The sequence below is a fragment of the Mauremys reevesii genome, linkage group 7 (assembly GCF_016161935.1).
Source record: "Mauremys reevesii isolate NIE-2019 linkage group 7, ASM1616193v1, whole genome shotgun sequence".
NCBI lineage: Eukaryota > Metazoa > Chordata > Testudines > Geoemydidae > Mauremys > Mauremys reevesii.
In genome coordinates, this window is record NC_052629.1 from 52,658,689 (window position 1) to 52,673,371 (window position 14,683).

A 14,683-nucleotide genomic window follows, 5' to 3' on the forward strand; every position below is an offset into this window, starting at 1 on the left:
TTGACCAAGTTATAGTAAAATTGGAGATTGTTCATGCTCAGTAGAGACTTTTTAGATTTTAGCAGCTAAAATATCTGAATATTCCTGTGGAAAAATAGTATGTGAACATATAATTAAATATTGTATCATAATGCATATACACGCAGGGGGAGATTAAGGTAACACAGGTAACCTTAACTCTGGAATTTTTGTGGCTTGACTTTGCAGCCTTAATACTGTTCTTTTCATGTTGATTTTGTGTGTAATAAATATACACAGACTCCAATTCATTAACAAAATATATGTGTGAACTTAAAAATTATAAAGGAGTATATCTGAAGACAAAATTCAATTCTTCTTTCATTTACCTGTCAAGACATGGAATTCAAGATTCTGTCTTTCTCCTACAGCAGTGAATGCCATTACTAATAAAACTTTAAGCACTGTAAGGAATGCAGCTCCCTTCTTTTTTACATCTTTGAGTGACATTGGCTGTTTTAAGAGAACTCCTGAACTCAGACTATGGTAACTACCAAGACTTTCAGTCTAATTTTAGACTGTATTTGTACTTTTGGCATGTGTCCTGTTCATAACTTGGGCTCTCTGACGGGGTGTGCATACTCCACACCAGGCAGGAAAGGGTTAATCACACAATATGGGGGGAGGAAGTCCCACCCCTCAGATTCTCTGGGCATGCTCCAACTGCTATGCTAGTATAAAGGAGAGCAGCCCAGCTCACTTTGGGGCTGACCACCAAGGAGGAAGGACGCTTAGTGGAGGCTTCAGCCCAGGAGCCATTACAGCCCTTGCCTGCAGGTGCCAGAGATTCCAAGACACAGACTGAAGACCTGTTGCCTACAGCTGACTGACTAGAGTCGGAGTCCCAGGGAGTTACCTGTGCCGTGGAGACCCTGATGTCATATGGACTGCAGTTTCAGGAAGCCTGGTAGGAATTGACCTAGGGAGGTGGTCTCTCTCACCTGTGTAAGGTCTGCGTGTTGCAGTTGGAGTCCCTGCTGACCCAGTAGCGGACCACCCTGCCGCTGTTAGGGCCCTTGGTTGGGACTCAAGGGAGTCGAGTGGGCCCAGGTCTCCCTATCCTAGCCACCACCCCTTTGGTGATGGCCACTGGATCTGACCACTAGGCCACACTGCCCTGCACTTGAGGATCACCATATTGACCCTGGTCTCTTGGCCACACTGCCCTGCACTTGAGGATTGCTATATAAACTCTGTCTGTTAGGCCATGCAGCCCTTTACTCAAAGGCTGCTCTATTGACTCTGGCCATTAGGTGACACTGCCCAGTGCTCACAGCAGCCATAGTCTCTTGAGCCAATAGGCCACGCAGCCCAGAACCCAAGGGCCGCTGCTTTGACTATCGCCATTGGGCCGCATTGTAACTGCTGTATCAGCGCACCCATGATCCACCCCAAACAGGGTTGGGGTGTACATACAGTGCCACACACTCTCATATACTTTTTTAAAAACTGTCTTATTAATACTTATAGAAGTTAATAGGGATCTAATGAAATTAAATCTGGTTCAATTAAAATTTACTCTAAAATCCTATTAGACTTCATTAGAATAAAATCCTTTCTATAGAATATTTGAATCCAGCTTCATAACACTTAAAATTTCCTGCTGTAGTTTTTAGCTAGATTGGCTTAACACTCTAATTATTTTGTATAGGAATTTTCCAGTGGGGAAAGAGCATTTCAGGTCCCCTTTAAATATAAAGCCATTTATCTCTCATGTATATTTCATTTCCACCTTCTCATGTGTTGCTAGTTACTTAATGTGTTTATTTTCCAACAGTGATTTTCTCTCTCTGTCAGTTGTTTCTGCTATATTTATTTCTACAGTGGATTCATAATAATTCTGGATTTGGGCTAGAGACTCCCCCCTTTATGAGCAGACTTCTTGCTGTTTACCTGGAAGGGATGTGGAATGCCATCACCACAGTATTGTGCCCCTTTCCTTGTACACTTGTAGAAGCCTTTCTGGTGAGCATTGCAGGGTCGAGACTCCTCAACGTTTGGAATTGTGTGGGGATTGCAGAGGACTGACAACCTCCCATGCCACTGTCCCCTCCTCAGCCAACAGAAATATTAGCTGATATCCTAATGGGAGTTACTGCTGGTTGAAGCATTGGACTGCTTCATGGACTCTTGGACTGCTACAATCCTCCGTGGACTGCTACTGAGCAGTTACAGAGATCCCAGTCAGTGCAACATGGTTCCTACTGGAACCATGCTGCCAGTGTGGGGATAGGACCAGCATAGGTGCCTAGGGATGGGCAGTCATCCCTGCTTTCATGGAGTGGGTTCTTTCTCTGCATACCCCACTATATTAGTAGGTTTAATTCCCTCCATACTTTGTGTCTGTCTCATACCTTTCTGTCTTCTTTTTTTTTCCTCTTTTCATTTTACCTTTTAGCAAATAACCATTACCAAAACAACTTGTCATCAAGGGCAGGTATGTGTGCTTTGCTATGTTTTTGTATCCTTGATTGCTATATATTCGTATTTATGTGTACAATGTGGTCTTGAGGCAAAAAACAAAAAATCCCAAGCCAATCGCAATGTGTATTCATAAAACAAGATCCAGGTGATGTCAGCAAATCTGATATATCAATGGGGTGATATCAAGTTTTCTTCCTAACAGAAAAAGGGATTCTGGTTTATTAGGAACTGGAGAATCTTTGGGGAAAGGAGGAGTCTATACAGGATGGATGATCTCCACCTAAACCAAGATGGAACCAGATTGTTGGCATGTAAAATTAAAAAGGTTGTAGAGGAGTTTTTAAACTAAGGGCAGAGGGAAAGCCAACAGATGTGGAGGAGAACTCACTTCGGACAGAGACATCATTTAGGGGAGGATTAATTAAAGGGGATACACTATATCCTAGAAAAGAGAAGTTGATAAAGTACAGTAGGAACTGAAAATGAAAGTCACATTCAATTACATCACATGACAGTAAACAACTGAATATTGACAAATTTTATAAGTGCTTGGAAATGCATCCTATCTTCAGCCTTAACTATAGTGTCTACTATGAGGCTATAATACAATGGGAAACAATCGCTTGAGGGAATAAGCTTATTTAAAACCCTTATCACCACATCCAATCTTTATCAGAAAAGAGTCCATTTATGCCAAAAATTACATTTTGGAAAGCAATTTAATATATCCTTGTTCCTCACTGCACCCTTCCTTATGGATCAATATTGTACTATTAAGCCTTCCCTTATATATTTAGAATAAGAGGTGTTTACTGCTATTTTTCATACCAGTGTTTCTGATATATATGGTCACCTGTTATGTAATAGCATTCACAAACATCATAAATATAGACAAAGAATTTTATTGACTCTGGATCTTTATCATCTGTGTAGGAAAGGGGTGTAGTCACAGCCACACAGATGATGTTGAACTGCCAGTGACGGAGTCTCATGTTCCTGTGCCACCTGAGGTATGCATGAAAATATCACCACGTTCACCTTTTTCAGCTGTTACCTCTTGAATGAGTTCATCCTAAGAAATGATTCTAAACACTTTTCGGTGTGATGTCTTCTCTAATCAACATGAATTATACCATTGAGATAAATTATGGAGGCAGTGGGCACAGCTCCATAGAGAAGGTTGAGTTGAATTCTGTAGATACTATATATCAATGTGATGTCTAATTTAGGATTCTGTAGACCCCATATGGTATAAATGTAACGTTAGTATATTACCTTCCTCACTACCCTAGCTTCACCTTGTAAGTAAAGAGACCCCCTCACCACATCTTTCGAACCAGCCAAGCCATCTAAGCACACTGCAACCTGCCAAGGCTAGAACTTAAAAAAAAAAAAAAATTGCAACAAAACCCAGAACTTTGCAACATTCACCACGTTGAGTGTTTCTTTGCAAACTAATCATTAAAGGCTTTATGCAACTTTTTGTAGGAAGCAGACTGTTAACTCCCTTCTGTCTTGGCCAAATTACAATTTGGGTAATTGCACTCAGCTTTCTTTAATTGCCTCTGTTGTTTCAATTAGGTAAAGTAGTTTTCTTCAATTCCTGTTGTAATCAGCCCTTGTGGTATTGCATTAAATAGCTACTGAAATCCACATCCGAGGAAGTTGCAATTCAGTGAAGTGTAAAGCTCCACCTGTGTGTGTGTGTGATGCATTTTGTGAACATTGAGGATGAAAAGCACTAGAATATTTTAGCATAAGTTTACTTTTCTGTTACAGTATATACAGCTTGCTATACCTATGCAGCTTATACATTACAAAACATATGACCATAGCCAGTCAATATGGTGAATTTTAACTAATCCCATGTTTCTCCAGGATTTTAAGACAAAGTAGGAGTGGCCAAAATGTGGTTGTTTGAGAAATTTTCTTGACCTTCAAGAATTCAAAAATGTTAATTCTCATGATTAAATGAGAAAAAGTTCTAACAGTCAGTAGTACTGTGTACTTGTATTGTTACTACTTGTTTGTATTTTGGTAACACCTAAAGAGCCTAGTTAGGACCTCATTGCACAGGGCACTATACACAAACAGAAGAGAAGATGGTTCCCTTCCTAATGACCTTGGTAATCTACACTCAAACAGATAAGCAGCAAAAAAGTAATGTATCAAAAGTTTCAGCACAGTATCCCCCACTTTCCACTTACATAGATACCCCCTCCTGTCAGCCAGCTGACAGTCAAATTCCTTCACAGCCCTTATTTACCACAAAGGCCCTGTTCTCAGCCTGTAGTAAAACATTTGGCCTCACTGTGCTTGGAGAAGGTAAATTAAACAAACCAACACATATACTGCCTGCCAAAAGCATCTGAAGGTGTGTTCCAGGCCACTTCCGCCTCCTGGCAGAAGAAAGCTCCACTACTACTCCATGGGAAAGGGGGCAGATGTCTATAGGGTGTCTCTCTGCCCCCCCATCCTCTGTGTCTGGCTGTGGCCCTATCTACTTCCACCTAGAATCTGGAAGTTATTTTTCTCTCTGTCTTAAAGCACAGCATTGGGTTTAACCACAGGAAACTGCCCATCCGCTCCTTTTCACACTTGCCCAGAAATCCTGTTAGCATACCCAGGAAACTAGAAATGCCTCCGGGGAGAGTTCAGTACAGAGGGCTAAATTCTGCCTCTCAAACAGGCAGACAACCCCCATTTATTTCAGTGAGAGTAATATATATGTGTCAAAGATAGAATTTGGCCCATTGTTTCTCTCTGGTTGGCTGATTTGAACATTCTTCTGGATTAAAGTTGCCAATGCTCTGTTTCCAAATTCATGCTGGAGTATTTAATGACTTGCATTGATGACCTATGGTAGGATGAAAAATAAAGAGGTTTGAAAACGGAAGTTTCTCCTTATTTAAAAAAAAAAAGGAGCAAAATGTAACTCTAATTATTAGCCTTGCAAGCTGTTGGGGCAGGGATAGTGTTTTGCAGATGTTCTGTAGGGTTCCTAGCACATTCTTAGGTGCTGTAAAAATAATAAATAATATTTCTGCTGCAAAGATCAAGGTCTAGCTTCTAATAGCAAAATCTAAGAGTTTAAAGGCATGAATATCTCATTTTCATCTACAAATGGCTGTACCTGCTGTTGTTGTTCAAGGTAACAATTGAAATTAATTTGTTATAGCAAATTGACAGGAGGGAAACATTTTTCTCCTTTTTTTTCATGATGTTTACAATGTTTACATTCAAAATCATGTCAGACTGGAAGATTTAAAAAAAAAAAGGGGGGTTTTTCTTTTCTTTGCATTCTGGTATTTGAAACTTCCTTGCAAATTCAGGTCATTTTTTTTCAAGCTTTTCTTTGCAAAAATGAGAATTAGAAATGTCCCCCCAACCTTTAACAAAAGAAAAAGTTGAGATTCTAATGAAATAACATGACACCAGGAGCTGAGGAAATACCAATTATTGTAAAACTCACAAAATTGTGAGAGTTAACAACACAGTGGTTACTTCGTGCAACTGACACTGCTTCATATCTAGGCAGTTTCAGGGTTTTGTTAATGGTGAGTTGCTCTTCCTGTCTCATGCACTAGAATGATGACATCACTCTCGTGCTGCTCTGGCGAAGGCTCACCTATAACAGCTGTAAGTGAATAGGAAGAAGGCAGGCATGTACACAGAGAAATGTGGTAGAAGAGAGCTTGGACATGTTTGGTGGCCTTGCTCTCAGACTTGTCCCAAAGATCGTTCTGAACATCAGTAGGGGAGCTGGAAAAGGATTAGAATTATTTTTAAGGATTTTTATAAGAAGTCAAAACATTTAAAGGTCACACTATTAGAAAACAGTTTTCTTAAACAAGTCAGTTTAAAAAATACCCTTCAACTTGTCAATGTCTCTGTAAAGGGACACCATCAACTTAGGTTACACTTATGTCTGAATAGCTTTGCCTATATTGTTGTTACAATTTACACCAAAGAGAAAATTTGTCTCTATTTTGTTTTTCAGTTTCTGCTTCATGCTTGTGCTTTCAGTTCAGCTTTGTGTATTTGACAACATTGTGTTTATATTCAGACTCTCCGTTTCCCCTGTATAATCACTTTCCCCTATTGTGTCATCACAGCAATAGGGGGGAGAGACCTATTTATAAAATATATGGTTGTAAAAACACAAAATGGGTAGAAGGATCTAAGACACACAAAGCTATTTTTAGATACTACCTATCTCTTATACACCTCTACCCCGATATAACCTGAATTCAGATATAGCGCGGTAAAGCAGCACACCGGGGAAGGGGGGGGGGGGGGCTGCATACTCCGGCGGATCAAAGCAAGTTCGATATAACGCGATTTCAACTATAATGCAGTAAGATTTTTTTTGGCTCCTGAGGACAGCATTATATCAGGGTAGAGATGTAATAGATTTTAGACAGACACTGTCAACTTGAAAGCTAATCAAACACCTACTATATTTCATTTATAATTTTAGAATTATTACTGACACCTTTTAAAAGAAATGTCAATCTAAGTAAAAACTGGTCTCAACCAGAGAATAAATACAAACCACAGGACTTACTGAAATAGCAAAGTATTTTAATATACTTCCTCTCTTCTCCTGCCTCCCACAGTTCATGAGTTTTGACTTTCACATAATTAGCACACTAAGCTAAAATAATGAGCTCAAGAAAAAGGTAGATTTTTTTCCAATTAAAAATGGTACTGACTAAGACAGGTTTTGTTGAAGCTAGTGAATCATCCAGAGAGTTGTCCAATTAACAGGCTCTTGGGGGGTGGAACAGTGATTTGCACACTGAGTACAATAAATAGATTACTATGCCAAGAGAGACAGCCTAAGTGTAATTATAAATGAATGAAATAATACAAATACTTTAATGTTTCTATAGTATTTTCATTCCAGAGTTTCCAAGCATTGCACCATTACTTGTATTTAAGCATCACAACAGCAGTGTGAAGTAGTTATTCCTATTTTATAGATTGGTTGACCATCTGAGTTACTCCAGATTTATAGTAGTGTAACTGAGATAAGAATCTCAAACTGCTACTGGCCTTATATGGGCATTTACGACTTAACTTCACTAGGCTTCAGATACTGGAATGTGCTAGAAAAGAGAGTTTTTATGAGACAAAGACAAAGATTTGCAAAATATTCCTCAGTGGAACTTATTCCAGGAGGCAGCAGCTCCTCACACTTCAAAATGAAGGCTGATAAATAGGGAAAGCTGGGAAATCCTAAAGGGGGTGAGCCTGTCAGCCTTGTTTTTTGCCAGTTTTATTGCTGAATTTGACTTATCTCTAAGTACTTGTAAGCCTCTCAGATCTGAATCCAGAACACACTCCAAACAAAATTACACAGAGGGACAAATCCTGCCAACAGTGACAGAAGGGAAGAGATAGGCAGGAACAAGGTGAATGAAAGAAAAAACACTCTGATATTTCAGTGGTAGACACCAATATACGAGGGACCTTGATAGACAGAAAGAATAAGAAGAGAGGAAAAGGAGAGCATGAGGCTGCAAGAGGAAGGATTATAGGGGCAGGAGGCCCTGCTTTGACATCTTGTCTGAAGCCCTGGGAATGCTAGCTGTGGCAGGCTGGTAGAATGTTTTGTCCACCTGCACAGGCCCTGGCACTTGGCTGTATCAGTCCCTGTTAGTCTTCTTCTGCAGGAGTGCACAGATATTGCCACAGCTGGCACAGAGTGGATAGATTTGTAATACCCTTTCCATTTCTAGCTAGGCACTAGTATGCCCCCCTCTAAATCCATCACAGACAGTAATTCATTTATTTTCTCTAATTAGATCCCTCTAGAGATTTATTGCAAACCTTTTCAGTGTAACTGTAATGTGCCTCCTGATGTGAAAGTGTAACTCAGTGAAGTGTTAAAATGGGGGCAGAATTTGGCTCACATGTCATCGCTGCTGCTGACTTGAAGTTTTTTTAATCTCTTCACCTTTCTCATATATAATCTTATCATAAAACTTACAGGAACAATAGTAACAAGGAGTCCGGTGGCACCTTAAAGAAGCTTATGCCCAAATAAATCTATTAGTCTTTAAGGTGCCTCCGGACTCCTCCTTGATTTTTGGATACAGACTAATGGCTACTCCTCTGATACTAGGAACAATAGTGCCACCTACTGGCAGCCTCTAATATTGCTCAGCAATGTGAATTAATGCAGTAAACAGTTCTGTTAAAGATGACCCAAAATATATTTATAAAAACTTGAGCCTGGGGCCTTTATTTCGCTTTGTATGATGTATAAAGAAGGCCTGAAAAGAATTTTTGAAATTCCTTCTTTTTTAAATTGGAAGTTTCAGAGATGCCAATCCTGGTTTTGCTGGAGGATTTATTGGGTTTGAAACATATTATTCAGGTGCTTCTCTGGTCAGTTTAGATTGTATTTAATGAAGAACTCCAGCAGTCAGGGCCAGCTCCAGGAACCAGCGAAGGAAGCAGGTGCCTGGGGCAGCCATTAGAAAAGGGCGGCAGTCAGTCCGTTGTTGGGGCGGCATGTCCGGATCAGCGGCAGCAGCAGCTCAATCAGCCCGCTTCAGTCTTCGATGGCAATTCGGCAGTGGGTCCTTCACTCCCTGTGTTCCTCTTCGGCGGCACCTCAATCAGATTTTTTTTTCCGCTGCTTGGGGTGGCAAAAAAGCTGGAGCTGGCCTTGCCAGCAGTTGCTGCTATATTTAGTAGAGATGTGCAAAATATTGTTTGGGTTTTTTTTTAAAGTTCTGAGTTTAATTACAGGCCTCCAAATCAGGGAAGATGTGTCACAAGCATTGCAGATGTATGCAAATGCAGGGTGAGCATTGTGAACTGAAGCCGTGTATGCTTATTTATAAGATTGGTTGTGGGTACCATCAAAATTATTTTTATAAACTTCATCACTTTGGAAAACAGCTGATGTTTAGTTTGGCTGAGTGAACTGAGATATTTCTGAACTGGCTTTCACATTTTTCCTGTAAGCTGACAACTGGCTTGCAAGAGATGAAGCTGAGTATTCAGGCAATCATGGCTGAAATCAGGACTATACCATTGAAGGACATCTTGAACTTGCATTTATGTTTTTTGGTTTTTTTTGGAATAATTATGAGAGTTTCAAGACTTTGTAGCTTCTCTGTTCAAATCTTGATTGAATACTGGACATTTTAAAATCAATTACTTTGAAGTAGATATAATCATAAAATTCCTTTACTGAATTTGGGTATCTGGTTTCACTTGTCCCCATTTGTATTTCCTTGGAACCTTTTCTCTTCCTTGGAAGCTCAGGCATACTCACTATCTCCAACTTTAAACTTTTCTGATGGGTTTGCTCCCAGAATAAGCACCCACTGTATGGCTTGCCTCATATGCCCAGAATCCAAGATCTGTGTGGCCTGCCTCTGGGCTTTTCTGCTCAGTGACAACAATGATATCTGCCTCTATTATATCAGAGAAGCTCATAACATAGAATATCAGGGTTGGAAGGGACCTCAGGAGGTCATCTAGTCCAACCCCCTGCTCAAAGCAGGACCAATCCCCAACTATTTTTTTTGCCCCAAATCCCTAAATGGCCCTCTCAAGGATTGAACTCACAACCCTAGGTTTAGTAGGCCAATGCTCAAACCACTGAACTATCCCTCCTCCCCGGTGCAATATTTGCTGGTCTTTTCCTAGCCAAACCCCTCAAGCCCATGAGTACAGGCTTAGAAGGTTTCTGATGGACTATGCAATGAGGCCTCAGTCCGATCCTGGCTTATCAGACCCACCTGTACGATGGGCAGAGGCACCAAGAAGATCACCTCCCAGCATGGTGGTCTCTGGTCTGGGGACTAAAGATTCTTTCAAACAAAAACATAGGGAAGGTAAGAGCAAACACTCTCACAAGAAACATGAGAAATGCCCCTCCAAGTCCTCCTCTAAAAGAAGCCATCCTCTCCCACATGCTCTAAGGCCTGGTCTACACTAAGAAGGGGGTTCGAATTAGGGTACGCAAATTCAGCTACGTGAATAGCGTAGCTGAATTCGAAGTACCCTAGTTCGACCTACTCACCCGTCCAGACGCGGCGGGGTCGAACTCCACGGCTCCCCCGTTGACTCCGCCAACTCCTTCTGCCGAGGTGGAGTACCGGAGTCGACCGCGGCGCTTCTGGAGTTCGAACTATCGCGTCTAGATCAGACGCGATAGTTCGAACTCCAAAAAGTCGAACTCTCCGCGTCGAACCGGCAGGTAAGTGTAGACGTACCCTAAGTTGTGTGGACTCTGATGCAAGAGTGTCTGGAGTTCACAATGAGCACAGTACCAGTTTCCTGCCACTGAAAGGTAGGAGTGCCCTGAAACAATCCCTAGCCAAAGGCACGGTACTATCCTTGGTACTAGGGTGACCAGATGTCCCATACACTATCAGTACCAACATAGCAAGAGGAGGAGTCATTGGTTCTGAAGCCTTTATCTCTGGCACCACCAAGGGAGAGAAAATCCCAGTCCACTCTCCAGTATCAGGGCTTAAATACACTGCCCTGGAGGACATTGGTGATTCCAGATCTGTGTAGTAATGTGGTTGGATCCAGTCCTAACCAGGGATGGCCCTAGACCATTAGTTCTCCACTTACCAATACTATCAACCAGTTGAGGCATAATAAGGCCAACAGTACTGATAGCACTACCCATTGACATAGAAGCCTCCTTTTCCTTTGAGTCCAGAATCAGTGGGAGATTTTCACCACCCCTCTAAGACGGGGAGGTCAGCTCCCAGAACTTATGGGCACCTTCCCTTTCTCTTACAAGGGACTCCCACCTTGAGATCAGTTGTACCCCATTTTGCCTACAACCTTTGCAATGGCCTTACTAGGATCCATATATGCAACATCCCACATCTATATGGTCACACCAGGAGTCAAGACAAGTTTACACACACAGGGAAGAACCTCAACCCTCTCAGGAACAAACTGAGGAAGAGCAACAACCTGACCAGCCAGAACCACTCACCCTGGCAAGGTCATCATCATTTTTCCCGGATGAGTTGGTTGCACCAGCCTCACAGTCACCACCTGATGGCTACAGGCAGTTCCGGGACTTCCTGAGGAGAATCACAGATATACTTCCGCCAGGAGGCTCAGGAGTGTAAGACACCCCTAATAAGTTACTGGATATCCTCCAGGGAGCTGGTCCTAGTAAGATGGCACTGCCAATTAATGAAGTCATCTTAGAACTAGCCAAGATGATCTGGGGTACTCCAGCCATTTGTGCTCCCACTCTGAAGAGAATGAAAGAAATATTTCATGCCATCTAAGGGGGCAGAATACTTATTCTCACACCCACTCCAAATTCTTTAGTGGTGCAGGTTGTCACCAAAAGGAACAAGCAACACCACCCCAGGCCTATGCTCACTGACAAGAAGGCCAAACGTTCACATTCCTTTGGGAGAAAGAACTTCACTTTGTTGAGCTTGCCATTCCACATAATGAATTACCAAGCTTTAATATTGTAATATGATTGTATTCATTACAGTAAGTCCTTGGACTTCACCAATAAACTCCCTCAAGAAAGATTTTAGTTCCAACAATTATTGATTAAATAAATTTCTAGCTAGATCAGCCTTCTAGGCCTCAGAGGATACAGCAGATACAGCCTCCCACTTGATGGCAACTTCCATAGTCATGAGATGGCCTTTGTGGCACCAATCCTCCAAATTTCCCTTAGAAGTAATCCACTCTGGAGAATCTCCTTTTGAGGGAAATAACATATTCAGTGAACAGACAGATGAATCATTATATTCCCTCAAAGACTCTAGCAACCCTTTGCTCAGTAGGTATCCATGCCCTCGCACTATGGAGGAAATATCCCAAGACTCAGCTCTACAGAGTATGATCAGCTCTTCAACCATTCTACTATGAAAGGGCTTATGGGCTGCGCCAGAGAATTCAGCATAGTAAACATAATGCTCCCCTTCATTCTCCTTCCACCCCCAGTCTCCCACCAAGAAATCCTTTTGATAGGACTTTGGAGAGGTGCAAATTAGCCACCTTGCCACATTTTCCTCTTCAGGACTCCTGCACCCCATATGGTGGCTTCCTAACTCATTTTCCCAGGCTTGGCACCATATAACATCAGACAGATGGATTCTGGAGATAATTATCATTGGTTATATGATAGATTCCTCCCCTCCAAAAAAACCCAACAACAACAACAAAAAACCTTCCCCATCCCATTGGGGACCCTTCTCACAAAAGCATGTTCGGACAAGAAATGGACTCCCTGCTCCATCTGGGAGCCATGGAATCGGCACTTCCAAAGCACACGGGGAAAGGATTTTACTCAAGATATTTCCTCATCCTCAAGAAGAAAGGAGGCTGGTGGCCCATACTGTATCTCAGATAGCTGAATGTCTTCATCCACCCCCAGAGGTTCAGAATGATCATCCTGGCCTCTATAATCATAGAACTGGAAGGGACCTCGAGAGGTCATCTAGTCCAGTCTCCTGCACTCAAGATAGGACTAAGTATTATCTAAACCATCCCTGACAGGTAATCCCCTCACTAAACAAGGAGGACTGGTTCACAGCTCTAGATTTAAAGGACACTTACTTATTTCCACAAAGACATTCACCCTGCACTCAAGAGATTCTTGAGATTTACCGTGGGCCACTACCAATACAGGCACCAAGCATAGTGATAGCTCACCTGCATCATCAGGAGTCATCCGTGTTCCCCTTCCTAACAACTAGTTGCTTATGGGGAAGACATATCACAAAGCATGGACAACAACTCAGTCCCTACTCAGACTCCTACACTCCTTAGGGCTTCATTTTAATTCTCACACAGACTATTGACTTTATTGGTGCAATTGTAGATTTAATCAAAGCCAAAGCATGCCTAGTTCAGGACAGATTCCAGGATATGAAGGACCACTTCACTTAGCCTTGACTGAGCCCTTGGGCGATTTGTTCTAACCTGTCTCATCCTCCTGGTTCACAGGACCTTATGTATCTGTGTTGCACTTTTCAGGAGATTTTCCCTTCTATGTCTACAGGCTTAATTAAGGACAGTCAACATGCCAAACAAGCAACTCTGGACAAACTGATCTCCTCTTCTTCCCCCAAGAGTTCTGAGTTCCCTTTCCTGGTTGGATAACAGGAAGATGGTGTGTGTGTGTGGGGGGGGGTTCCTTTGTCCCTTCCCCACCCACATAAAGACTGAATATAAATGTCTACCTACTAGGAAGGAGAGCCCATTAGGACAAACATGTAGCTCAGGGCACCTGGACCCATCAAGCATCCCAGTTGTACATAAACCTGTCCAGAGATGCATGCAGCACACAAAGCCTGCAAATCATTTTGGACTTTGCACCCTCAAGTCATGTTGGACAACCTGACAACAATTTACTATATTAACAAATGAGGGGGAACAAGGGCCACCCCTCTTTGCAGAGAGGCAGTCAATCTCAGAAAAGATAGGAGGAGTAGGAAAAGGCCAACATGGTTCCTGCAGGCATTCTTTAATTACCTGAAAATAAAAAAGGAAATCCACAAAAAGTGGCAAAGTGGACAAATTACTAAGGAAGAGTACAGAAAAAAAAAAAGAACAAGCAAGTAGGGAGAAAATCAGAAACAGCACAAAATGAGTTATTTTTATTGCGGGACATAAAAGGCAGTAAGAAGAGTTTCTTTAAATATATTAGGAGCAAGAGAAAGATGAAGGAAAGTGTAGTTCCTCTACTTAGTGGTGAAGAGCTAATAACTGAAATCATCAAGAAGTCTGAGGTGTTTGATACCTATTTTTCTTCAATCGTAACTAAAAAAGGTTAATGGTGACCAAATACTCAACCCAATTAATATTAAAAACAAGGGAGAAGAAACACAAGTCAACCAGGGAAAGAACAAGCTAAAGTATGTTTAGATAAGTTAGGTGTATTCAAGTTGGCAGGGCCTGATGACATTCACCCTAACATACTTAAGGAACTAGCTGAAGCAATCTTGGAATCATTAGCAATTGTTTTTAAGAACTCGTGGAGGATGGGTGAGGTCCCAGGGGACTGAAGAAGGTCAAACACAGTACCTATCTTTAAAAAGAGGAAAAAGGAGGATCCAGGGAACTGCTCTACAGCCAAAATGCTTCTGAAATAAGTGTAGTCCAACGTTATTAATTCTGGGTCACTGAGAACGAAAATGATGCTTAAAATTGTTGATTGGCTCTAGTTTTCAAGATATGCAATTGGGTCAGTATATACGACCCTTGACTTGGGAAT

General features: G+C 41.7%; 1 long non-coding RNA gene across 1 annotated transcript; it reads left to right on the forward strand.

Moving 5' to 3' along the window:
• Positions 1-660: 660 nt before the first annotated feature.
• Positions 661-3,475, forward strand: LOC120409038. Its single transcript, XR_005601067.1, has 3 exons — positions 661-925; positions 2,417-2,455; positions 3,376-3,475. It is a non-coding gene; the product is annotated as an uncharacterized LOC120409038 (long non-coding RNA).
• Positions 3,476-14,683: the final 11,208 nt, after the last annotated feature.